This window comes from Globicephala melas, chromosome 7 (genome assembly GCF_963455315.2).
Source record: "Globicephala melas chromosome 7, mGloMel1.2, whole genome shotgun sequence".
NCBI classification, from domain to species: domain Eukaryota; kingdom Metazoa; phylum Chordata; class Mammalia; order Artiodactyla; family Delphinidae; genus Globicephala; species Globicephala melas.
In genome coordinates, this window is record NC_083320.1 from 70,366,175 (window position 1) to 70,392,433 (window position 26,259).

The 26,259-nt window shown below is 39.0% G+C and overlaps 1 long non-coding RNA gene across 2 annotated transcripts in view; it reads left to right on the top strand.

The window, feature by feature from the left end:
- The window catches only part of LOC132597571 (uncharacterized), a 155,229-nt gene that overhangs the window by 68,442 nt on the left and 60,528 nt on the right, over window positions 1-26,259 (top strand). The window contains exons 2-3 of one of the 2 annotated variants that reach the window (XR_009564471.1): window positions 1,191-1,315; window positions 1,631-1,784. This is a non-coding gene — a long non-coding RNA (uncharacterized lncRNA). Of the gene's footprint in view, window positions 1-1,190; window positions 1,316-1,630; window positions 1,785-26,259 lie in introns of those variants that run through there. The other variant, XR_009564470.1, reaches the window with a different exon arrangement.

The window sequence follows — 26,259 nt, forward strand, 5'->3', positions numbered from 1 at the left end:
TAAATTAATGATATAATTATGATACTTGGGATAATCGTTGTGGACTTACTTGGAAAGAAAAGTATTTTAGGATTCTGCCTTCTCCTAAGAGATTGTAGCTTGTAAGTCACTCTCTAAAAGCTGTCAGAATTCATTGTCTTTTGCTGAAGACCCTGTGCTAGGCTCTATTATACAATATTATGAACTCTGCGTGTCAACAGATAGCTGACAATGATCAACAGGAATGAGTATGTGAACTACCTGGCATCCTCAAGAGCCAAATATTACTCCTTCCTGATGCTGGAACCTTAACTCGAGTTTAGGGACGACCTGTTGCACCAGGCTGTTATGGCCCATTTTAAGAACTACAGATTATTCCCCAAGATAATTATGTGGTTACCAAAGGTGCTCACAAGTAAGCATGATATAACGGGGCTCTATGTACCTACTGTGTAACTTAAGAACTAGCAAAAAAAGGTGACAAGCAAAATCTGGTTATTAAGACAAGAGAGTAAGCTGAGAAAACAAAGTCAGTGTATCTGGCAGTACTGGCGGTTGGGGGAGAATAATTACCAAAATATTTCCTGCTTCCCTGTCTTAAACATACTTACTTATCACCACAGTTTGGAGCAGGGCAAGGGAAATGGGTATTGGGAAGGAAGAAAAAAGAGAACAAGAAAGCAGGAGGCTGATGGCAGGGAGGAGGGAAGAGGTTTTTAACCTTAAAAAGCAGAAGGCATAGTGTGTGTCTAAAAAAGAGAGAAAGAAAGCAGTGTTTCCTCTCTCCCACTCTACCCCAATGCCCTTGTCTTAGACTGCTTGAGTTGCTATAACAAAATACCGTAGACAGGGTGACAAACAACAAACTTTTATTTCTCCTAGTTTTGGAGACTGGGAAGTCCAGGATTGAGGCACTGGCAGATTCTGTTCCAGGTGAGGACCTGCTTCCAGGCTTGCAGATGGTTGCCTCCTCCTTGTGTGCACACAATCTCTTCTTTGTGTTCACATGGAAAGAGAGAGATCTCTCTGTCTTCCTCTTCTTATAAGGGCATCAATCCCATCAGGGGCCCCACCATCATGACCTCATCTAAACCTACTTACCTCTCAAAGTTCCCACCTCTAAATACCATCACACTGGGGATTTGAACTTCAACATATGAATATGGGGGGGACACAAACATTCAGCCTATAACAGCCCTTTTTCATCCTAGGTATACAGCTCCACCCAGGGGAGCATGGAATATTTGCGGGGAAAGAGATGCCAGTCATATGAAACTCAAGGTTGGAAACAACTACTCTGATTTCCTGGTACATCCTTTAAAAAAAGTCAAAGCTGGTAAGAATATTTATTCCTTAAAAATAGCTGTGATGTTAATTATAAGAGTGAATCATTTTGCTCACTCACTAATAGTTTCTACTTAGAAATATGATCAAAATGTGTTTGACTGAATGCTAAAAATTTGTAATTATAAAATATTCCAAGTATACAAGCATATTGAAAAGTAGACAAAATAATACAATGGACACCAATAAGTCAATCTATAAATATAAAAGATGTTAGCATTGCTTCAGATCACCTTCTAGTCTTTAAAACATTTATTTTTTAAGATCCAGCTAATGTTCCACATCCTTCCATCCCTTTTTCCCACAGCCCAAGGCAAACACTGTCCTGAAGCTGATGTGTGCAGTGGACACTGTGATCCTATCCCACATGTGATACCCCATCCTGATTGCCCTTCAGTAAAGGATTTGTTATTCCAGCTGTTGGGAGTGCTGTGGAAGAGACTCTCAGCTGACTGCCTTCCTTGGGGAGAGAGGGGACTGGGGAGGTAGGCAGAAGATGTAGGGTCTTGTAGGCTATGGTAAGATGCTTGGATTATTTTTTTCTAAATGCATTAACCATATTCTGTTCTTCTTGCTAAAGAAGTTGGTTTAGTTGTGAAACTCACCTGAAAATTTCATGTTCTAGCTCACAGATAAAGACTCAACCTTTTAGCCTGAAATTTGAAGCCTTTTTGAGCTGCACACTCTTAACCTTTTCTACTTTATCACTCACTATCCTTGCCCCACATCTACATCTTCTGTCCAGTGGTCTGCTGGTTGTCCTCAGAAGACAACATTCCTCATCCTGCCTTTGCCCCCACCATTTCCATGGCTTGGTATACCCTTCTTCTTCCTACCAACGCCCCTTCCCCCTGCAAGACCTGGTGGAGGCCATCACTTCCATGAAGCCTTCCCTGACCACCCAAACTCTCAGTGATTTTCCCTCCTCTGGATCACCACTCTCATTTGCTATCTGTCTTACTGGTTTTTTTTTTTAGCAATTTCTAGTCTTAATGGAACCGGACAGGGATCAGTTTCTCTAAAGAGTCCATGCGGAGGCAACCTGGACTGACTGTAGTAGGTGAGTTCTATGACTGCTGGGGAAACAATTGACTTAAATACTGTAAGAATGAGGTGAGTTGAGATAGATAGGCCAAGGTAAGGACAGAGGCAGATAAGGTTTTTACACCCCTAGAAGGGATGCAGGAACAATAGTCAGTGTCCCTTCTTTGAGAATGATCTGTTAAGAGAGTGTTGAAGTCTCAGAATGGTCCTACCACAGAAATAGAGGCATAGACAGCGTCCAGACTGTTCCTCCTGCTTTACTCATGAATCACTTAGTTGTGCTAACTCACCCCAACCAACTGGTCCGCCAGTACTCTCTGCAGCCTTCCTAGAACAATGCTAGCAATCCAGCCTCTTTCTACTTTGGGTCCTGGGCTAGTAGTGAGAAATCAATGATGGGTTAGTTCCACTTGGAAGAGTAGGTGAATGGTGAAATTTACCACATCACTGAGAATGAGGCTACCAAACATGTAGCCTAAGAGAGGTAAAAAGTCCAGAATAATCTCTCTCCAAGAGTCAATACAGTGAGCCTGGCACTCTTGGGCCATGTGTTCAGGTTTAGTCATTCATTCATTTATTTATTCAACTGGCTTTATTAAGTACTTACCATGTCCCAGTCACTGTACTAGGTGCTAGGGACCCAAGAGGAATATTATTCTATGTGCTCCCCTAAGCTGAAGCTTACTGCTAAAAGGGCTAGGCTTTCTTCACATATACTGCAAATGTGTCTGCACATTTGCTCCTGGGATTTGGTTCTAGCCTCTCTTTCTATTGGACAGACTCTGTGTTTCTGGCAATACCCATTCTGCTGCTCTAAGTTTTCTGTGGTCCTGCGCAGGTTGTTTTGGTGCTCTAAACCTAAGTTAGTCCCTTTTCTCTGGTTGTCACTGTGGAAAAATCATATAAACCCTCTTCACAGAAAAGTAGCTTCCAGTTTGGGGTATAAGATGAAAAACAGACCTTCCTCTTTTCCACTGGGTAGATGTGATTATCGTGACATTTCTTAGTGCTATTAAACACCACCTGCTTGGTGAGCACATTAGCATTTTAAGTATATTTTCTGTTGTAGAGGATATTAAGTCTGAGATATGATACAGGGATTTGTGTTTGTTTTCTACATTTTCTCTAGATAGCCAAAAATTATAATCATGAGGAAGAAAAACTTTATACTTAAAATCATATCCCATTAAACTAGGCAGTCAGAAGGATGAAATATCACCCACAAAACCTTCTAAAAACTGACGAAAGCTAAATGACAAAGTATTTCAATAAGAATATCAGAGAGAACAGTAATTTCATTACTTCCAATTAGGATAAATGGAACGAGGCAGTTTCAACCTGAAGAGAATGAATATGGGCTGTCTGATCACAAGGAAACTGCCTCTTGGAAATAGGTCCTGGCAAAAAAGATTAAAGAAAAGATCTTGTCTTTGGCTTTCAAAATATAAGATCTGCACTGTTTCCTGTCATGTAGAGTGGTAATGGTTATACTAGCAATACACATCATAGATATAAAATTATATTGATGGGGAGAAAAAACTTAAAAACAGAGAAGTAGCAAAGTGCATGTAATCCCCCAACCCCTCAATTATTCCACAGCACATTCCTGGCAGGAATATTCTATCGCCACCACGGAAAAGGTCCCAGCAGAGCAGGGCCTGCTTTGACCAACAGTCAGAGAGGTTTCCAAGAACAAAAATGAGTCCCACCCTATGCACTAGTACTTATTTGTAGGTTAGCCTAGGAGGGGTTGGGGACATCTAATTTTTCTAAGTTGCAATAAATATATCAAGGGACCTCTAGGCACAAGAAGCCCTCAGGAGTATGCACATTGGACCCTGGGAACACCCTGCCTACCAAGAGTGTTGACATCAACCAAAGGCTTTGCTAACCCTCTGCATACTGGCTTAGTCTGGCTAAGCCAGCTCTCAGCTAAACTACTGAAATAAAGGAGGAGGTAAACTTCTAAGGTCATCTACATTTCTTGCTCATCAGTGGGGAAAAGGATTAGGAAAAACAACTAAAGAGAAAAATTATCTTTATTTGTGATTTATAAAGATCTCTGGCACCTTACAGTAGGTTATTTTGCCAACTGAAATGAAATCTTAATAATCACTCTGAGGAAATCAGAAAATCATTGCATTTAAAGTTTGAAAGGAAAATGTGCCTTGAAAGTTAGATACAGTGTTTTGTTCTGGAGAAAGTATAGACTTATCTCCACTGGCACCATTTGCTTGCATTCCAGGGTAGTGAAGAAAAGGTAGACACCTTTCCCTCTCCCCTCCATAGAAGATTTTGTTTACATTCCAGAGTGAAGGTCTTTCTCCCTCTCTAGAAAGGAGAATAAACAGATGTGTGAGCAACCTATAAAAGCTCTGAGTTTCATAACTTGAGGGTTCCTCTCCTATGGTGCAATTCTATTGCATGTACAGAGTGACATCAAGCCCTCATTGAGTTGTTCCATGTTGACTGGAGCTCACAGCTAAATGCTCAGTGAATAATAAATGGTTTGTTCTCCGGTCCAAAGATCTTGTGTTTCCTGTAAAAAAGATATGTAGCTATGTATGTGTGCATATATACCATGTGTTACATACACACACACACACACACACACACACACACGCACCCATGTCCATATTACCCTAAAAGGACATCACCATCAGCTCTTAATTAGAAAGAATGACAATCCTCAAAGATAAAGTGCCTCATAAATTGAAATAAGCAGATGGCCTATTCCCTGCTGTAATGGTTAATTGTATGTGTCAACTTGACTGGTCCATAGGGTGCCCAGATATTGGATCAAACATTATTCTGAGTTTTGCTATGAGGATGTTTTTGGATGAGATTAACATTTAAATCACTAGACTAAGTAAAGCAGATTGCCCTTTCTAATGTGGGTGGGCTTCATCCAATCAGTGGAAGACCTAAATAGAATAAAAAGGTTGACCCCATGCAAGAGAGAATTATTCCTGCCTGACTGCCTTAAAACTGGGACACTGGCCATTTTTTTCTGCTTTTGCTCTGAAACATTTGCTCTCTGGGTTTTGAGTCTACCAGCCTTTGTGTTAGAACTACACTATGGGTTCCCCTGGTTCTCAGGATTTTGGACTCACGCTGGAACAAAACCATAAGCTCTCCTTGGTTTCCAGCTTGCCAATTCACCCTGCAGATTTTAGGATTTGCCAGCCTCCATAAATGTGTGAGCCAAGTCTTTAAAATAAATCTCTATATATGTACATATCCTATTGGTTCTGTTTCTCTAGAGAACCCTAACACAACTGCCTTGAAATAAAATAAATCCAATCAGCAGCAGGCTCACTTGCTTTATGTTTATGATGTTTCCACTTCCACATACATCTAGGGATTAAGGAACACATACAAATACTAGAATCCACAAGGAAGTTGCTTGTTCCCCTAAGCTTGTCTATACCTCTTTGAATAGTCCTTCATTAAAATCTCTCTATTTGAACCATTTGGGATACATTCTTTTAGGCCATGATACACCCCACTGTAGAATTCAATGCCACTGTTAAAAAGAATTATATATATATATATATATGAATGTTCTAACAAATTCACAAAGATAAGAGTGTTGCTTTCGGTTAGAATGTAAAAGTCACAAGAAAATTTCACTTCCATTCTAACAATGAATAAAAACCTAAGAAGGTCAAATTATCTATACAGTCATAAATTTTCTTGAAGCTCTCTGAGGGCTGAAGTCTCAGAGACAGCACACATGAATACACATGAATTGTTTCACCTTTGGCAGAGCATGGGCAGAAAAGGTAGCCACCGTAGAAATGAATTAGAAGAAATCAGCAAAAATTTTTACGAATTTTTAAAGGCAAATGTGCATCAACATATCAAATTAGAATACATGAAAGCCCCAGACACAAGGGAGCTCATATTCAGTTTCAAGTTCTTCTCCACAGGCCTCCTCTGTGAGCTCCTGAGAAAGACTGGGGGATAGAGGAAGAGGCTAGAGAAAGCCCTTCTCAGTGGCATAAATTTGCAGGATGTGACTGGTTGCTGTTGGGGAAACCAGCCATGAAACACCACCCATTTTCCTGTACCCTTCCTTCACATGAAACAAAAGCCTTAAGTCACTGGATTTAAGCAGCAAAAACTCTTGACTCCAAAGCCTCTGGGGGACAGATAGAAATAAAACACATCTTCTTCTAGGGATGGGGAAGGATACTCTTTCCCAACCTGAGTAACCAGCTAAAGAGCCATTGCTTCTGGGAAAAAGGTAAAAGAAAAAGTCTCTTGCCTCTGACATAGTAAAGAGGAAGAAAAAAAAAAAAAAAAAAGGGAAACCAACCTCTTGGACCTAGGATTCTGAACCAATACAAAGCAGAAGTCTTCTACTGCTAGGGAAGGGCAGGAAACTCTCTGCTTCTCAAGACACACCATATATACAAGACAGAGTTTTGCTCAATGTTACCCCAAAAGCCTAGGTTGACTGGTCTTAATACAGAGGCTAAAACAGCAACACCTAAAATTTCCCCACTGACCCTACTCTGAGCCTGGTACTGAGTGACATGCAGCAGTAGTCTACTGGAGAGAGGCAAGAATGTGCAGAAGGACCCTATTCTGTGGTGCAGACATGCAAAGACTGCTAAAAGCTAAGGGTGGAATAGGAACACTGAGAAAAGCCCTCCAGCCCTCAGGACCTCACACTAAGCCCAAGGTAACAGCAGCCTGTGGGAGGAATTTGAAGCCTGCAGTAAACTCATAGTAGCAATGGTCACAATAAAACCCCAAAGAGCTCAATTGTTTGCTTGAGTGACTCAACTCTTACATTAGAGTCTGGAAGAGAATGAGATGTGGACATTTTCAGACATAAATACTATTTTCCTCAGTCTCTACTGTATTTTTACATATGATATCCAACATCCGATCAACAATTACAAGACCCATTTAAAAGCAACAAAAAACAGGACCCACTGTCCACAGATAAAAAAATCAAGACAATCATACTCAGAGATAACCAGAATGTTGGAATTATTTATTAGATTGGAACTTTAAAATATCAATAATTAATATAGAAGGATCTAGTGGGAAAAGTGGACAATATATTGATGGGAAATTTCAGTAGAGAGATGAAGTTATTAAAAATGTTAAATGAAATAAAAAAACATGATATTAGAGATGAAGAATTCCTTTAATGAGTTTAAAATCAGATTGGACACTGCTGTGGATAGTATCATTGAATCTGAAGATAAGCCAATAAAAATTATCCAAGATGAAAAACAAAGAGATAAAATTGTGAAAAAAAGAGATAAGATTATCGAAAAACTCAAGTAGAATATCAAATAGTCTAACATAAATGTAATTTGAGTTCCAGAAGAAAAAAGAGAGAACTGGGCAACAGAAACATTTGTAGAGATAATAATCAAGAATTTTCCAAAATTAATAAAAGACAACAAATCACAGATCTAAGAACCCAAAGATAAGCACAAATACACATACACCTCTAGAAACATCAGTCAAACTGCTGAAAATCAAAGATAAAGGAAAAAATATTGCAGGAAAACAGAGAAAAAAGAAAAATTACATACAGAGGAACAAAGAATTACAGCAGACTTCTTGTCAAAGACTTTACAAGATAGAAGGCAATGGAGGAACATCTTTCAAGGGCTGAAGAGAAAAAAAATCCTATCCACAATTCTATAGCCAGCAAAAATATCTTTCAAAAATGAAAGTCAGATAAAGATTTTTTTCAGATAAGCAAAAACTAAGAACATTCATTGTCAGTAGTCTTTTAGTACAAGAAATGTTACAGGAAGTTCTTTAGGTAGAATGAAAATTATACAGTACCAGATAGGATGTTGTATTGACTTAAAGAAGTAAAGATTACAAAATTTTAGATCTACATAAGAAGTAAAGGATTAAAAAAAGCAAAGGATTAGAAAAAAACACCTAGACCAGAACATAGGCAGAACACTCTGACATAAATCATAATGATAGTTTTTTGGATCTGTCTCCTAAGGCAAAATAAATAAAAGCAAAAATAAACAAATGGGACATCATTAAATGTAAAATCTTTTATACAGCAAAGGAAACTATCAACAAAACAAAAAGACAACCTATGGAATGGGAGAAATATTTGAAAATGATATGACTGACAAGGGGGTAGTATTCAAAATATAACTCAATATGAAAAAAGAAAACCAATAAAAAAAATGGATAGAAGACCTGAATGGATTCCAAAGAAGACGTACAGATGGCCAACAAGTACATGAAAAGATGTTTAACATTGCTAATTATTAGAGAAATACAAATCAAAACAATAATGAGATATCACCTCACACCTGTCAGAATGATTATAATCAAAAAATCTACAAATAACAAATGTCAGTGAGGATGTGGAGAAAAGGGAACCCTTGTATATTGTTAGTGGGAATTTAAGTTGGTGCAGCCACTGTGGGAAACAATAGGGAACTTCCTCAAAAAACTAAAAACAGAACTGACATATGATTCAGCAGCTCCACTCCTGGGGATTCATCTGGAAAAAATGAAAACACTAATTGGGAAAGATACATGCACCTCAATGATCATAGCAGTATTATTTATAGTTGCCAAGATATGGAAGCAACCCAAGTGTTCATCAACAGATGAATGGATGAAGCAAATGCAGTATATATATATGGCTGGGATATTACTCAGCCATAAAAAAGAATGAAATTCTGCCATTTGCAGCAACATGGTGGACCTAGAGAATATAATGCTTAGTGAAATGTCAGACAAAGAAAAATACTATATGATATCACTCACATGTGGAAAAACAAACAAATGTATATAGCAAAACAGAAACAGACCCACAGATATAGAAAACGAACTATTGGTTACCAGTAGGGAGAGGAAAGGCGAGAGGGGCAAGATAGGGGTATGAGATTAAGAGATACAAACTACTGTGTACACGATAGATAAGCAGCAAGGCTATATTGTATACACAGGGAATTATAGCCATTACCTTGTAATAAATTTTAATAGTATAATCTGTAAAAAATACTGAATCACTATGCTGTACACCTGAAACTAATATAGTATTGTAAATCAACTATACTTCAATAAAAAATTTAGATCTACATAAAGAAGTAAAGTGTTAAAAAAAAGCAAAGGATAAAAAAGGGTAAAAATAAGAGCAAATATAAAAAACATTTCTTCTTAATTTTAATCAACTTAAAAGATAATTGTCTAAGATAGGAGTTAGCAAACTTTTTCTTAAAGGACCAGACAGTAAATACTTTAGACTTGAAGGCCATAAAAGTCTCTGTTGTAACTATTCAAGTCTGATGCTATAGCATGAAAGCAGACATGGACAATGTGTAAATGAATGAGTGGGCAGTAATACCATAACAATTTATTTACAGAAACATGTGACTGGCTTACACGTCATAGTTTGCTGACACCTAGTCTAAAGCAAAAACAGTAACAATTTATTGTTAAGTTATAATTTATGTAGAATTGAAATATATGACAAAAATAGCATGAAGAATGGAAAGGAGAAAAAGGGTGTATGCTGCTTAAGGCTCTAATATTATACTGGAAGTGGTGTAATATCATTTAAAGATAAACTGTGACAAGTTAAAAATGTATATTGTAAGCCCTACAGCAACCACCAGAAAAATTGAAAAAGAAGTATAGTTTATGAGCATATAATGTAAATCAAATTGAATAATAAAAAAAATCCAGTAGAAGGCAGAAAAAGATGGACAAAGGAATAAAGAGCAGATGAGACTAGTAACTGGCAAGTTTATAGATTTAAATGCAACTCTATCAATAATTGCATTAAATATAAATGGTCTGGGTCTTCCCTGGTGGCGCAGTGGTTGGGAGTCCGCCTGCCGATGCAGGGGACGCGGGTTCGTGCCCCAGTCCGGGAAGATCCCATATGCCGCGGAGCGGCTGGGCCCGTGAGCCATGCCCGCTGAGCCTGCGCGTCCGGAGCCTGCGCTCCGCAACGGGAGAGGCCACAACAGTGAGAGGCCCGCGTACCGCAAAAAAAAAACCCAAAAAACAAACAACAACAAAAACTCAGGTCAGTGTGACTAGAAAGCCAGTGTTTTTGACCCTGATTTTATACTGGTGAAATGTCAAGCATGATGTGAGAATAATAATAATCCCTTTCTGAATTTAAAATGTGACATCATTTGTACATCAGACCATTCAGCCTGCCCTAGCTCCATCTAGCTGCAAGAGCTAAACTTTCCACCCGAAAGGTAAGGTCTGGAATTGCCCTACTGTCCAAGGCCAGAATTCCCAGGTGAGTCCCTTGGCCGCTGCTCCCAGGACCTCAGCACCAACCCCACACAGGTCCCTGGAATGTTGCGTGAGGTCACCTGCCCGAGCATGAGCACAGAGGGGCAGAAGCTCCATCTTTTTTCTTTTTTTTTTTTTGACCATGGCAAAACCTTCCTCATCATTTTATTTTACTTTTTTAAATTTAATTTATTTATTTTTTATACAGCAGGTTCTTGTTAGTTATCTATTTATACATATTAGTGTATATATGTCAATCTCTCCATCTTTTCTGTTCTTCTTCCTGCCTCTGCCGCCCACCCCCACAAGCTCTACTATCTCGTATATTGGTATCGAATCAGGTCTCACCAATGGTAACTATAGCCCTTAAGTGCTGTGTTTCATGTTTCTTAGTGGGGCATCTGGTCCTAGTACCCTTAACTCTGACAGCTAACCCTCTTCCTCAGGTCTATTAGAAAATCCCATTACGTCTAGGGTTGGCAGATAACACAAAAGATACCCAGTTAAGTTTGAGTATCATACAAACAAGTGATTTTTTTAGCATGTGTCCCAAATAATGCATGGGACATACCTACACTAAAATTTATTTGTTATTTATCTGATATTCTAATTTAACAGGGTGTCCTGTATTTTTATTTGCTAAATCTGGCATCCCTAGCATGTTTAGTCACCAGGATTGGGCAGGTCTGTGCATCACTGTGGGCAAAAGGAGATGAAAATTCCAAACTCTTGTCATAGCAGAATACATACAATAACAGTTCTAACAGAAAAGTTTTCTTTAAAAGAATTTTCTTGTTTCTTTTATAAGAAACTTATTTCTTTTATAAGAAAGTTTCTTTTATAAACTTTTATAAGCATCAGTGAAATTTGGCTTAATTATCTTGAAGTGACAAAACATGCCACAATTTGTCTCTCTCCTTTATGCCTTGATGACACTCATAGTAAAATTGTTTTACTATATCAGAGATGCTTTCCTTGCGTTTTTCTCTCTGACTGAAACCTCAGATGAGGTTTTCTTTTCTTTTTTTTAAACGCTATGATACATAGAACTAGAGGGTAAAGAAGAAAAGTCCTTGACAGTGCCATTATCAAAATAAAGCATAATGTTTATAATAATATAAAATAGTAGTAGTGGAATTTATTGTCCAGGAATGCCAAGAGATTTTAGAGCACTTTACTAATTTGCCCAACATTCCTTTGAAGGGATTATCATTGTCTGGATTTTCCAGATAGGAAAATGTAAGAGAAGATAATTACCTTCTTTGTCCAAACAAGAAATTTGGGACACCATGTGTGGGCCATGAGCTCATTACAACCTCCCCTGTCCCAGTGACTTAACTCAAGGCCCTCCAGTATTGTAAATCCTGGTCCAAGTGCCTAGAGTTACTAAACAGTTAAAGGAGCCAAAAATTAAAAACTGAAGAAAATTCTGAAAGGTGTCAAGTAACTCAATCAAGTTCCCAAGGGGAGGAGGGAAAGAGTGAGGAGAGCAAATTCAGCACTTCCTCAAAGCTCCAGTGTAAAATGTGCCTTGCCCTCAAGTGACTCGTGAAAAATAAAATTAAATCTGATATATGTAAGCTGGCTTTGGTTATTCAGGCTGGATAAATTGAGACTTGTTTTTCCTGACACTCTATTTCTCCGTCTATTACAGGGCTGCTAATGTACACATATTCAGTATGTGAGGTTGTTCCCAAATGTCATCCAAACATATCTATTTGCCTCCGTGGGTTATATGACTTAAATTAGTCTTCATCCCATCAATCTCTGAGATCATCGAAGAATTGCTTAAACTCTGGGTGTGGCTTTTGCCAAGCATGAAGCAGGGTCACAGACAGAGCACTGCATGTGTGTCTGGGGTTGCAGGGGTACCTCGGGAGAGACAGCCGCCTTCATTCTGCTTGGCTAGGTGGCAAGTGGTTGGAACATCCACACTGGGTTTGATAATGTGATCATGTGACTACTTCTATGTTCTAAAGTGCAAACATCCCTAAGTCTATAAGTGGCACCTAATGTTTCACCGTGAATTGGGGCTTTCATCAGAGAGCAAATGACCCAAATTGGCATGTTTGTGAGCTTTTCCATCTACACTAGCCCTTTAATGAAGGAGGCCTTTGGAGGCGCTGAGGGAGGAGGGTTGATGATGGAGGAGCACGCCTCAGAAAATTTACTGTGTAAGCACGAGTCTTTGCAGCAGGATCCCTGCATGAGAATTACCCTTAGACCGAGTAAATCTAGAGATTAGTCTGGAGTCTCTTTTGTGCACTAAAATGCAGGGCGTTTTTTTCCATGCCTAAGCCCTTTCCTGAAAATAGGTTTCTAATATTATGTCTAAATTCCTTGTTCACTGAACCTACAAGGAACTTATGGAGCAATGGAATTAAAAGATTAAACTTCAAGCCACTTGTGCTAAGTCTTTAAATGCCTTAAGGAGTACAGTTTACACAGCAACCTGGTCTAGGCTTGGAGTTGCACGACAATTGCTTTTAGAGAGTCTTAGACGCTCAGGTATTCTGAGAATTTTTTCTTAACTGTTTTCCTACTGTAGCAATAGGCTCAGAGGCATTATAATTCCTCATGGTGCATGCAGTTGAACTGTATACATTTAAGATGTATATACATTTCTTTTTAAGCATTACTAAGTGACCTCATGATCTCAGCCTGGATATTAGGTCCTATTTAAACATCAAGTGCAGCTTCCTGAGTAATCTCCTTTCACAGCTTGTTAGAGCTGGACAGCACTTTAGAAATATATGCCAGCTTCTTTTTATAGATGAGAAAAATGAGGCCTAGAAAAATTATTAATATTAAAAGTATTAATTAGAAAAATATAATAATTATTATGCTGGAAACAGCTGCTGTTCATGCATTATTTCTTTCACTCCTCACTACAGGCCCGTGAGTTCTGCACTAATATTTTCCTTAATATGTACTTTTGTACCATCTCTCTTCCCCTTTGTCTGGTGGGAGGACATTGGTCCAGCATTCCTTCCCTCTTGCCCATACATCGTCAATTATTAGCTGTCTATTAGATAACACCCATCAGAAGGCAAACATCGTGTTAGTTCTTCTCTCTTTAAAGACAGAACAACCAAATAAAACAACAACAAAGCCTTTTCCTACTCTGCTTCCCTTGCTGGCTACCATCCTCTTCCTTCGTTTTGCAGAAAAATGCTCTGAAACAGCACTTAGCTCAGCCGATTCCCCTCATCCCATTTCTCCTTTCCTTGACTCAGCCAGGTGTGTGCCCCCGCCCTCACTGAGCCCGTGCCCGTCACCCGTAACCTCCATGCTACTGAATCCATGGCCGATTTTTAGTCCTCTTCTTACCTGATGCTACCAGCAGCTTTCGACAAAGTTACTTTCTCCTCCCTGAATCAGTGATTTCCCAGACATCACACTTGATTTTCCTCCCACTCCCCTCTTACCACTATCCCTCAGCTTCTTTTCATGTTGGAATGTCCAGGGCTCAGACTTTAGTCCTGCTGGTTCTTCATCCACAAGTACTTCTCTGCCAATCTCATCCAGACACTTAGCTTTAAATGTTTAGTACCTATGCTTCATCTCTTCCGTTGGTCTTTCTAGATTCACTCTCCACCCTTTTCCACCCTGCTCTCCTGGAAGCGCACAGCAACATGCTCCCTTGACCTTTACTTTTCATTTGGGTCTTGGCCCATGGGAGGCACTGGCACGAGCTAGGACGGCAGAAGGGAAGCCAGGCTGGAATATGAATTCCCAGCCGGTTGCCACAGCTTGGCTGCGGTCCTCCACTGAAGGCCGTATCTCTTGTCAGGCTCTACTCTTTGCACAGCCACCCTCTTCAGACTGATGAGTGCTTCCTCCACTGGCCTCTTCACACCAGGGATGCTATCACCTTTGGAGTACTCTACCATTCCTTGTTGTGTGTCCTAAATCCTGCCCACACTTTTATGAATGTTTCTCTTCTCAGTCATTCAGTTTGAATCTTCCTTCTATTTCCTGCCAGGATGCTGATTGATATATGATCTATTTGCTGACAGTTCCAAGACCGGCTCTCTTTCTCGAATATCAGACTCCTATATGCAGCTGCTTCCTCCCCATCTTTATTGTGTCCAAATCTAAACTCTGTATTTTACTTTCAGACCTGTCCTACCTACAGCTTTCACCACCTAATTGATGACAACTCCACCTTTCCAACTGCTCTGACTAAACACCTTGACTCCTTTACTTCCCTACAACACCTTATCTAATACATTAGGAATTTTTGCAGGTTCTTTCTTCTGAATGTATCTATAATCCTACCAGTTCTCATCATCTCTGGTCCTATCACCCTGTCCCAAGCCACCAGCATTTTTTGCTCTCATTTATGGCTATAACAACCTGCATTACTGCTGAAGCTTTCTTACTGGTCTCCCTTCTGTACCCTTATCACCAGTATTATTCCACAACAGAGCACGCCTCTCCTCTGCTCAAAGCCCTGCAATGGATCCTGTATCACTCAGTAAAAACTAAAGTTCTTCTCATTATCTGCAAGGCCACACATGAGGTGGCTACTTGATATCCGTCCGACTTTCCCAACTCCCATTCTGCTCTCTCACTCTGCTCCAGCCACATTGACTAGTCTGCTGCTGCTAGAACATGCCAGGCATGCTTCCACTTTAGGGAATTTGATTTGGCTGTTCTCACTCTTAGAATGCTCTTCCCTCTTATAACTATTTGGCTAATGCCTTCAAGTTTTTTCTCCAAAGTCCCCTACAAAATGAGGCCTGCTCTGACCATCCAATTTATACTACAACTTCTCTCCCTGTCAGCTCTCCCCTCACTCCGCTCCATTGTTTCCTCTTGTACAAAGCACGCATCATGCACTAAAATTCCCTATTATTTACTTAATATGTTTATTGTTTGCATCCTCCCCTCCCCTCCCTAGGGATGTGAGGCTGGATTTGCAGAGGGTCATGATAAAAGACTTCAGGATGAAGCCACTGAGCAGAAGGCAGGACCAAGAGATTAGGAAGAACTGGTGACGTCATTCCCTTTATTCTGGAGCCAGTGCAACTCTGGACTTTCAATTACATGAACCAAGAAATTCCCATTTTTGTTTATTGCTTTGAGTTGAAGTTTCTGTCACTTGAAACCAAAAGATTCCTTCCAGACTGATATATTGATTTAGGACAGACTCTCTAGGGGCCACAAGATAATGAAAAATAAAACTTCCCCTGGAGCTTTGCGTTGTTGTCTAAAGCCTGTTATCAAGTTGCTTGATCAAAGAAGCCAAGTTAGACAGAGTATCCAGGAAGCTAAGTTTAGGGCAATTAAAAAAATTTATTAAATAAACTATTTATTTTGGAGTAATTATGTATTTACAAAAAATTGCGAGGACATTAGAGAAAGTTCCCATCATGCCTTTGCCTGGTTTCCTTTACTGTTAACATCTCACATAACCATGGCACTTTTGTCAAGACAGTGATGTGTTGCTATTACCTAAATTACAGATTTCATTTGGAATTTCATTTCATTTCACGAGTTTCCCACTAATGTCCTTTCTCTGTTCCAGGATTCCATCTAGAATACCACATTGCATTTAGTTGTCATATCTTCTTAATCTCCTCTGGTCTGTGGCAGTTTCTCCATTTTCCCTTGTTTTTCATGACCTTGACAGTTTGAAGAGCACTGGTTTGTATCTTGTAAAATGACTTTCAATTTGAGTTTGTCTGATATTTTTCTCATGATTAGAATAGGTTGATGGGTTTGGGGGAAGAATACTACAGAGATGAAGTAAGGTAAAATGCTAACAGAGTTGATTAGATGATGAGGAAATGAATGCACAGTGCATACCACTGAGTTAAGGAGGCCTCTGAGTGTGGAATATGATGGTCCTCCTAGGGCTGGCTGTCATTCAGAATCATACTGCATTGAATAATAAGCATGGAGGGCTTCCCTGGTGGCGCAGTGGTTGAGAGTCCGCCTGCCGATGCAGGGGACACGGGTTCGTGCCCCGTTCCGGGAAGATCCCACATGCGGCAGAGCGGCTGGGCCCGTGAGCTGTGGCCGCTGAGCCTGCGCGTCCGGAGCCTGTGCTCAGCAACGGGAGAGGCCACAACAGTGAGAGGCCTGCGTACCACAAAAATAATAATAATAATAATAAGCATGGAGCTCTTTGTATTTCAAGGAGACAAAGGTCTGCAGTGATTTGCTATGAATCTTTTTATAATCATGGTAAATTTGAATGAGTTTTAACTTTCTGAAAATTCAAGACACAACGTTACTAATTCATTTCAGTAAGTGAAAAACCAAGCCTTCCCAAACGGAAATAGGAAGGAAGGGCCCCGTTACTCCATCTTAGTTCCATGAGAAAGACCCCTTCATTCTGCAGGGACCTCTCTGCTATATGAATCCTATGACTGGATTTATGCCTGTGCCTCCAAATTATTTTCATAAAATGCTTCAGTACTGCTGTAGACTGAGTGTTTATGCCCCCACCCAATTCTAACCCTCAATGTCAGAGCATTAGGAGGTGGGGCCTTTGGGAGGTTATTAGGTCGTAAGGGTGGAGCTGTAATGAGTGGGATTAGTGCCCTTATAAAAGAGACCCCAGAGAGCTCCCTCACTCCCTTGCACCATATGAGGACAGAAAGAGAAGATGGCTGACTTCGAACCAGGAAGCAGATTCTCACCAGACACTGAATCTGTCAGCAGCTTGATCTTGGAGTTCCCAGCCTCCAGAACTGTGAAAATAAATTTCTGTTGTTTATAAGCCACCCCGTCTATGGTTATTTGTTATAGCAGCCAGAATGTACTAAGACAAGCAGTCGTGACCAAATTTTCACACACACACACACACACACACACACACACAATTATCAAAAAATTATTCAAACAGAAATGCATTATTCAGTCATCTTGTTATATTTCCAGGATATAGTAACTAGATTATTCACTTCCTCCTCTCTACTAATCCATCAATTATCGGTATAGTTATTGAATTCACTGAGCAAAGCAATGGACCAAGTCAATAGAAGAGAAACCAAGGATTCAGCCCTAATCCAAATGCCTTGTGTCCTAACACAGATATTTATCATTCACACATCCAAATTAGGTCATGCGTGCGAAATGCTGTAAGGTATATGTAACAAGGCTGAAAATTTAACTTTCAAATAAATTGTTCTGCTGAACACTCATTAGAAAAAAAATATTTTCTGAATCCCCTCACCCACTACTCAGCTATTGTTCCTGAGGTATGGTGAATTTCCCTTAACTCCAGTTAGAAGCAATTATCTTTTATCATTATTTTTTGATTCTAGGATTGGAAGGTAGAATTTTCTAGAAAGAATTTGTCTTTCCTTAACACACATGTGCATTTAGAGGATCTAGGTAAAGGATTTCAAAATTGTGGTCCATTGATTACAAGTATTTTTGGTTTGGTCTGAAGGGAATTTTTAAATATCTTGAAATAATCACTAACTTTTGAAACTTGGGAGAATTTCTCTAAAAGAGTATACTGTTGGCTTCTCTTGTTGAACCAAAAGACTTGGTATTGTGGAATGGTGCCTGCATCCTATAGACAGGGTATGTAGCCCCTAACTTGTTAGTCTTACACCTGGCCGTCTTACACCTGGCCAGCTTACACCTTATTTGCTTTGGTCAACAAATGTCTGGTCAACAGAAATTACAATTCCTGGTCTATGCTTTTCCAGATAATTAAGGTGGATTGTCTGGAAGAGCCAAGGGAATAGAGGTTTGTGCTTGGAGGGTCAAGAAGGGAATGATTTAACCCCAATGGAGTTGCATCTTCTGGGAATGGAATAGGGATAAAGGGAGAGTGGTAAAGAGCCTTCTGGAAGGCACTTGTCTGAGATGGCCAGATGCAGGAGGGGAAGGAGCCTGTGAGCCCTGTGAACTAACTGCTCTGCCTTTGTAAGAGTCTCCGGTAACTGAGCTTGCCATAAAGGACTAGAACCACTATAGAGCTTCCATCTTTTTCAGGGGCCTATAGAGCTGCCATCTTTTAGCAGGGGCCTCTGCAAAGTTTTGCAGGGGCCTCTGCAAAGTTCAAAGCAGCAGCAGCCTCCAAAACCTAAGACCAAGTCCTGCTCCTGCTTTCTAGGGCCTCATGCCCAAGAAAGAGAGGGAGTCCCCAGCCCATTGACACAGGAATGGGGCTTCCTGCCAATTTTTGTGGGCAGAGATTTGGAGTTAGATTTGACTAGATTTAGAAAAATAAAGAAATGCAACATTACCTTCATTCTGGGGTTCCGAACAACTTATTCCTTTGAATTTCAACGTAAAGGTTGCTTTTTTGTTAAGAGAGCCTAGATACTTGATTTAACAAGAAGCAAAGAAGTATAGTAAGATGATAGTAATTAAATTGATTAGGTTCAACTACATACACACTTGAGTTTATGTTCAAGAATAAGTGGTTGAACTAGATGGTCGCCAAACTCTTTCTTGGTTCTAAAATACAAAATATTGGTAATCTAAGGGAATATTCAGAATACAGTTGGTGAATGGAGGTTGAATTATACAGGCTGGCAGGTAGAATAATTTAGCAACCAGGCTCGTAGGATGGAGATGCAGATATCTATCTTCATTTTAAAGCCTCTGTCACTTAACAGACAAATACATTGCACGGCAAAGATTTAAATTTAATGGAAACGGTGATTCTTAAACCAAAATTGACAGTTTACTAAGTTAGAATTTACTACAGGCCTCTCTTTACAACTGTGAGTAATTTTATTTCTTTCTATCCTAGTAAACAGGTTTTATTTTCGTGCTCAGGCTCCTGTGTACAACTGCCTTCTAGACATTTCCCCTGGCAAGTCCCATAGGCACTTTGGACTCAAGTGATCAAAATGTTCCCCAAACCCCAGTCTTCCCAAAGTGCCCCTCTTCTCTGTTCCCATTTACTAAGTTACCTGAAGTAGACACCTGGGAGCCACCATCCATCATCATAATCCCATATCTAGTTAGTGGCCAGGACTCTACATCCTTATCTCTTCATGGCTATGAAACTACCCTCTATCCTCTCAGATTCTCTTTTTTTCCAGACATTCATTATCTCTGGCCAGAACCATTGCAGCAGTCTCTTAACTAAATTTAACCTCCAGCTTTCAATTCTATTGACATCAGCACACTGCCTCCAGAATGACCTCATAATTCATTAAAGAATGCACTGAAGTACAGACACTTCGGAACGCAGTTCAGCAGTTTCTCACAAAGCTAGACATAGTCTTAGCGTACAATCTAGCGATTATGCCCTTAGGTGTTTATCCAGCTGATGCGAAAACGCACGTGAACATAAAACCCTGCACAAGAATGTTTATGGCAGCTTTATTCACAATAATCAAAAACTGGAAGTAATCAAGATGTCCTTTTACAGGTGTGGATAAATAAACTGTGGTACATCCATACAATGAAATATTCAGAGATAAAAAGGAATGAGCTTTTAAACGTTGCAAAGACATGGATAATCTTAAATGTATTTTGTTAAGTGAAAAAAGCCACTCTAAAAAGATTACATATCATATAATTTCATTTATATGACATTCTGGAAAAGGCAAAACTATAAAAATGATAAATAGTGTTTGTCAGGGGTTCGGGGTTTGGGAAGAGGAAAGACTCGAATAGGCGAAGCACAAGAGATATTTTAGGAGGGTGAAACCATTGTGTATAACAATGTAATGGTGGACATGTGACACTATGTATTTGTCAGAAGCCGTAGAATTTTATAGTGAACGAATATTAATCTACGCAAGTTTAAAAATCATTTAGGTGGTCAGGGAGGTCCCAGAATGGGACGCAGACTGTGACAAAAGAATCTAACTATATTACAAATATATGAAACAACTTCACTAACATGGGTGAAGGAAGAAGGTGCTGACTTCAGTAATTTTGGAAATGATTGAAATCTGTAAGATTAAAGGCAAAAGAAACTGTATATAAGCACTGTAATCTAGTTAATGAAGTTGTTTCCCATGGGTGTATGGGTTAACAATTCTGAATCCACTATATGTGTATAATGGAATTGAACAACTCTATAAGTGAATGGCATATGATGGGGGCCAGGTTTCTTGCAGTGTGAAGTTACAGTCCAACAAGGGGAGGAGGCTAGAATTGCTCTGTGGTAATGGATTAGAGTTGGAGACATGAGTATGAACTAATGTTTAGCTCCATATGTATACAGACAGTCACATAGAGAAATATTTATAGAAATGTTTATATATACACGTGAGTCAGTATGCAAACGTATTTCTTTGCTCTCTCAGCTGAGAGGGCCCAGAAGCAACGACCTCTCGGTAGCAATGAGCATATCTGATGCTCAGATCTTGGTTTCTAATCTGATTCTCCAATAAAAGGAGCCAGGGGTCCTTGAAAAATAGCCAATTTTAGGACTGGGGTGGGAAGTATGCATGAGGAGCTTTCAATATGCCAGAAAGTAAAGAAGTGAGGGGGAATACACACACACACGAATGGGGGTATGTAAAAGGGACAGAGGGGCCATCTAAAAAAGCTCCCAACGGCCAAAGCTGGAAAATTTTGAGCAAAAGATAAATAAAGTAGTATTGGAATTTAAAAGTATAAAATACAAACCATGAATTAATACTGTTATAAATGAATGATTGAAGAAATAAATAAATGGACAGAATAGGCAAATGTCTCATGCAGAAAAAAAAAACCCATGTAATTTATATAGATACTCCAACCTCAAGAAGTTAGAACATAAATCCTTACTCCTTACATGTGGGCTGTGCAGTGACTTCCTCTCAAAATGCAAAGGACCAAAAAAGAAAAAAAAAAAAGAAGAGTCACTTTACAGTAGAGGAAGCTGACAAACATGACCTCAGCCAGGTGATCAAGGTCAACATCCACAGTGATGTCTTGTTGCTAGTATGTACCCTTGATATGATGTGATAAAAATGATTCTGTATTTGTGGTCTTCCTCCCCTAATCCCATAACCCCAGTTTAATCATCAGATGAATTGCAATTAGAGACATTCTACAAAATACCTCAACTGTACTCTTCAAAATCCTCAAGGTTACCAAAGGCAAGGAAAATCTGAGAAATACGGCCAAGAGGAGACCAGGGAGACATGATGACTAAATGTAATGTGATATCTTGGATGGGATCCTGGAACAGAAAAATAACGTTAGATAAAAATGAAAACTCTAAGTAATGTATGAGATTTACTTAATAATAATATATTGATATTTATTCATTTATTGTGATAAACCATACTAATATAAGATACTAATAATAAGAGAAATTGACTGTTGGGTATATGATAACTATTTTTGTGATTTTTCTGTAAATCTAAAACTGTTTTAGAATTAAAAATTTATTTAAAAAATGCAGTGTCTACAATGTGCTAGGCACTGGGAATACAGATAATAAATAGCTCCTGCACTTGTGGAAATTCTTGTCTGATTAGTGGGACAGACTTTAGTAAATAATCACATTAATAACTAATATTGTTAATTTTATAAAAGACAGTTAATGATATTATATCCTAATGGAAGACTTAACTTAATCTGAGGGTCCTGTGAATTTTCCCAATAAAGTGACATTCAAACCAAGGTGGAGTTACCCAGTAGTGGGTGGGGAAGGGGCTGGAGAGAAGAAAAACACTAAAAACAGAGGAATAGCATGTGGCAAGGTCCCAAGGCAGGAGGAACTTCACATTTTAATGGAGCAAACATTGGGGTTTTGAGCTCAAGATGCGAGAGGGAAGAAAGAGAGAGAGAGATAACAGAAGCCAGATACTTGAGTGGTTTGTAACCTGGAATCCACAGACTCCCAATGGGCTGATGGGTAGGACTTTACATTTCAACAAAATTGTTTTGCTTTCTAACCCTATGTTCTTTTAAATTTTATGTATGTAAAAATATTATTCTGGGAAGGGTTCATAGCTTTTAACAGATTCCCAAAGGAGACCAACATGGCACCATGTTAAGGACATTAAATTTTATCCCAAGTAGAACAAGAAACCACTGAAACATTTTAAGCTGTTTAAAATCCTTCATTGATTAAACTCGTTTACAGGATAAAGTCCAAACTCCTTAGCAAGTCCTACAATGCTCTTCATGAAATGCTGATGACAGACTTCTTCAGCTATTTTTTTGTTCAACATTTGCTCCCCAATTATTCATCTTGTTCCACACTCAAATCCTACCAAACCTCCTGAGCTCATCAGGGAAGACCTGCTCTTTCCTGTCTTCTTACTTATTCTCATGCTGCTTTCTGTGCCTATAACAGTCTTTCTTATCTGCTCATGTTCTTAGACTTGGGACAACAATAACCTTCTCTATAAACCTTTGCCTGTATCCCCACATTGAAATGAAGCTCCCTTCCTCTGTGGCCCGTTAAATCCCAGGTGTGGTAGAAAGAATAAATGACCCCCCATATGTCCACAATTCTGGAACCTTTGAAATATGTTACCTTACATGGTGAAAGAGACTTTGCAGATGTGATTAAGTTAAAATTTTTGAAATAGGAAATTACCTGAATTATCTGATATGCTCCATGTAAGCACAGAGGGAAGCACGAATGTCAGAGTGAGAGATGTGACAATGCAATCAGAGGAGAAAGTGAGAGTTCAGGGAGAGAGAGAGAACAGATTTGAAGATGCTATACAGCTGGCGTTGAAGATGAAAGAAGGGACCCCAAGCAAGGAATGCAGGTGGCCCCTAGAAGCTGAAAAAGGCAAGGAAACAGATTCTCCTGTCAGAGCCTCTAGAAGGAATTCCTACCAACACAATGATTTTTGGACTACTGAGCTCCTGACCTGTAAGATGATAAATTTGTGTTAAGTCACTTAAATTTGTGGCAATCTGTTATAACAGTGATAATAAACTTAATACACTAGATATGCCTCTATCTGATTTCTCTAGTAGGTTACTAAATCTGTTTCTGCCCCCTAGCTGGCTCTTACATGTTCAGTTACTTATTCAACAACAACAGTTGTGTGTTGTGGGCCTTCTTTGGGCTTGGTACTGTTCACAGTGCTGAAAATACAAAGGTGGACAAAAGAGATGAAGTCTCCGATCTCATGGAGATTACAACCCAATTTCTGGCACATAATGGGTTTTTAAAAACATATGTTGAATAAATCAATCAAGGCAGTTGTATAATTATGAACATTATTAATATCGCTTTATTCAAGTAACAATTATACTTCAAACAAACATACAAACAAACTCATAGAAAAAGATCAGATTTGTAGTTACCAGAAGAGGGGGTGGCAGAAATAGGGGGGAATTGGATGAAGATGATCAAAAGGTACAAACTCCCAGTTATGTGATAAATAAGTACTAAGAATATAATGTACAACATGATAAATAGAATTAGCACTGCTGTGTATTATGTATGAAAGTTAGTAAGAAAGTAAATCCTGTGTTCTCATCACAAGAAAAAGAAATTTCTATTTCTTTAAATTTGTATCTATACGAGATGATGGATGTTCACTAAACTTACTGTGGTAATCATTTCATGATGTATGTAAGTCAAGTTATTATGCTGTATACCTTAAGCTGTATAAGTGTTGTATGTCAATTATATCTCAATGAAACTGGAAGAAAAAAGGAATAAGGAAAGCATGAGCCCATAAGAACAAGAGAAATGAAGACTTAACACTAGTGAACATGAGTTTTTTGTTTTTAATTTACTTTGCAATGGGAATGCAAATTACTATCTTTCCATCTAGTCCACATATACTAACCTAATCCATTATGTAACTTAGTTAATATACGCCAACCTAATTATGTCTATTCATAATTGAACAAAATTGCTGACTCCTAGGACTAGGCTATAAACAATTCTGCTTGGTCAGCCTGGGATCATAAGTCCTATTAGAGAAGCCTATAAGCTGCCGAGGCATCCAGGGTGCATGTGAGATTTAAAGCCGTCAAGGAGCAGATGGAGGTATGGTAGCTGATAGAGTGGGTGGAGGAGCCATGATTTATAGTGCTTACAGAGAGGAAGGCTGGAAGAAGAGATGGAATTGGCACCACAGAACCCGTGGGGAGCTCAGCATTTGGAGGCATCAGAGGAGGAGGTGAGGCCCCAGATGGAGCAAATGGGCCCTGAGTTAAAGACTATGTAAGAAGACTGTCACCCCCCAACACCAGCCAATCCGCATAGAGCACCAGATCGATGCTCTCCTATGCACTCCCGCCCTCTCCACACAGGAAAACACCAGAGCTTTATTCTCCAGAGCAGAGGCAGATTTACTGAGAAGGTAATAAAGCTTTAACTTCAAAGTCCCTCATCAGTGTGGGCCCCTTCTAAGAGAGAGAGTATGGAAGGGGCCTTACAGTTTGTTCACATGGCCATGTATATTTTTGAAACTTTGCAAAAGTAAAACGTATTAACTACAATTATTGAAGACTGCTGTCTCTTTCCAATTCAATTTTCTCTCCATCATACTCTCTTTAATTTCAGACAACTTTGGAGTGGCTATGGACATTTTGGGGATACATATATGGGAAAGTTGAGCTGGACATGCATTTAACTTGGATTTATTGGGATATATTTATATGGTTTGCAAGCATTTCTGTGTATAGCTAAAGTGTGTTAGTTTTCTCAGTGTAGAAGTGGCAATCCATTGTACCAAATACAACCCAGTGTACCAGCTAAATCTGCATTGTGACCCAAAGGTGCAGGGACAAAAGTCACACAATGGTATGAATGTGTCCTATGGTTCCCAGCACAAGGAATGATAAATAATGGAGAAAAAACAAGTTAGTCTATGGAAAATTCTTCCAATCATCAGACTTATAAATAGTAAGCAAAAGATTTGGTTCCCATCAATGTCTGGTTAAAATGGAAATTCTTTCTTGTCAGAAACATATTTGATAACGTAGCATGTGCAATTATAAATACACCATATATATTTTTATGTGAATCACACAAAATAGCATGAGTCAGAATTCCTGTGTGTGTGAACACAGACACATATACACACCGAGTGTGTTTGTGTGAACTCACATGATTTAGGTAACCCAATGGATCAAACTGCATTCAATGCAAAATGGTCTAAAACAACAAGTGGCTCTAGTGTCAACACTCATATATATTAGAAAATAAGACAAAATATGTAATATAGGTATTTATCTAGAAACTGAAAGAAAATTTAGATAGACATTTAAAGGAATATGAAACAAAAGTGACATTGACAACTGACATTGGTAGAAATTATTCTGAGATGAAGAAGCAACTTGAAACAAGCAATTTTCAGGTTATACTAAGGCAATAATTCACTGAGAGAGAAAAGAATTTAAATGGAAATAATGGCTTTTGGATGAGAATCATAACACATTGGAAAAATTTTAATTTCTGGCTGTTTTGCATAAAATATTGACATTGTACAGGTAACGTGAAATTCATAAGATGCCATCATGATGCAGACACTGATGACATGCTGGTTAATGAATGTCATCAATTTAAAGATTTTTAAAGACTAGTTATTACACAAGACACCTTTAAATGCACTGAAATTTCTCATCTTATGTTGAAAGAAACGTGATAGACGCCTCCCCAAATTTGCCAGCAATCTTAATTTACATGACATCACCCATGAGTTGTGAAGCTGAAACACCTAAACCATCAATAGTTTAAAAAATATTCAATCAAGCTGGAGGAATTATTTTCCTAGT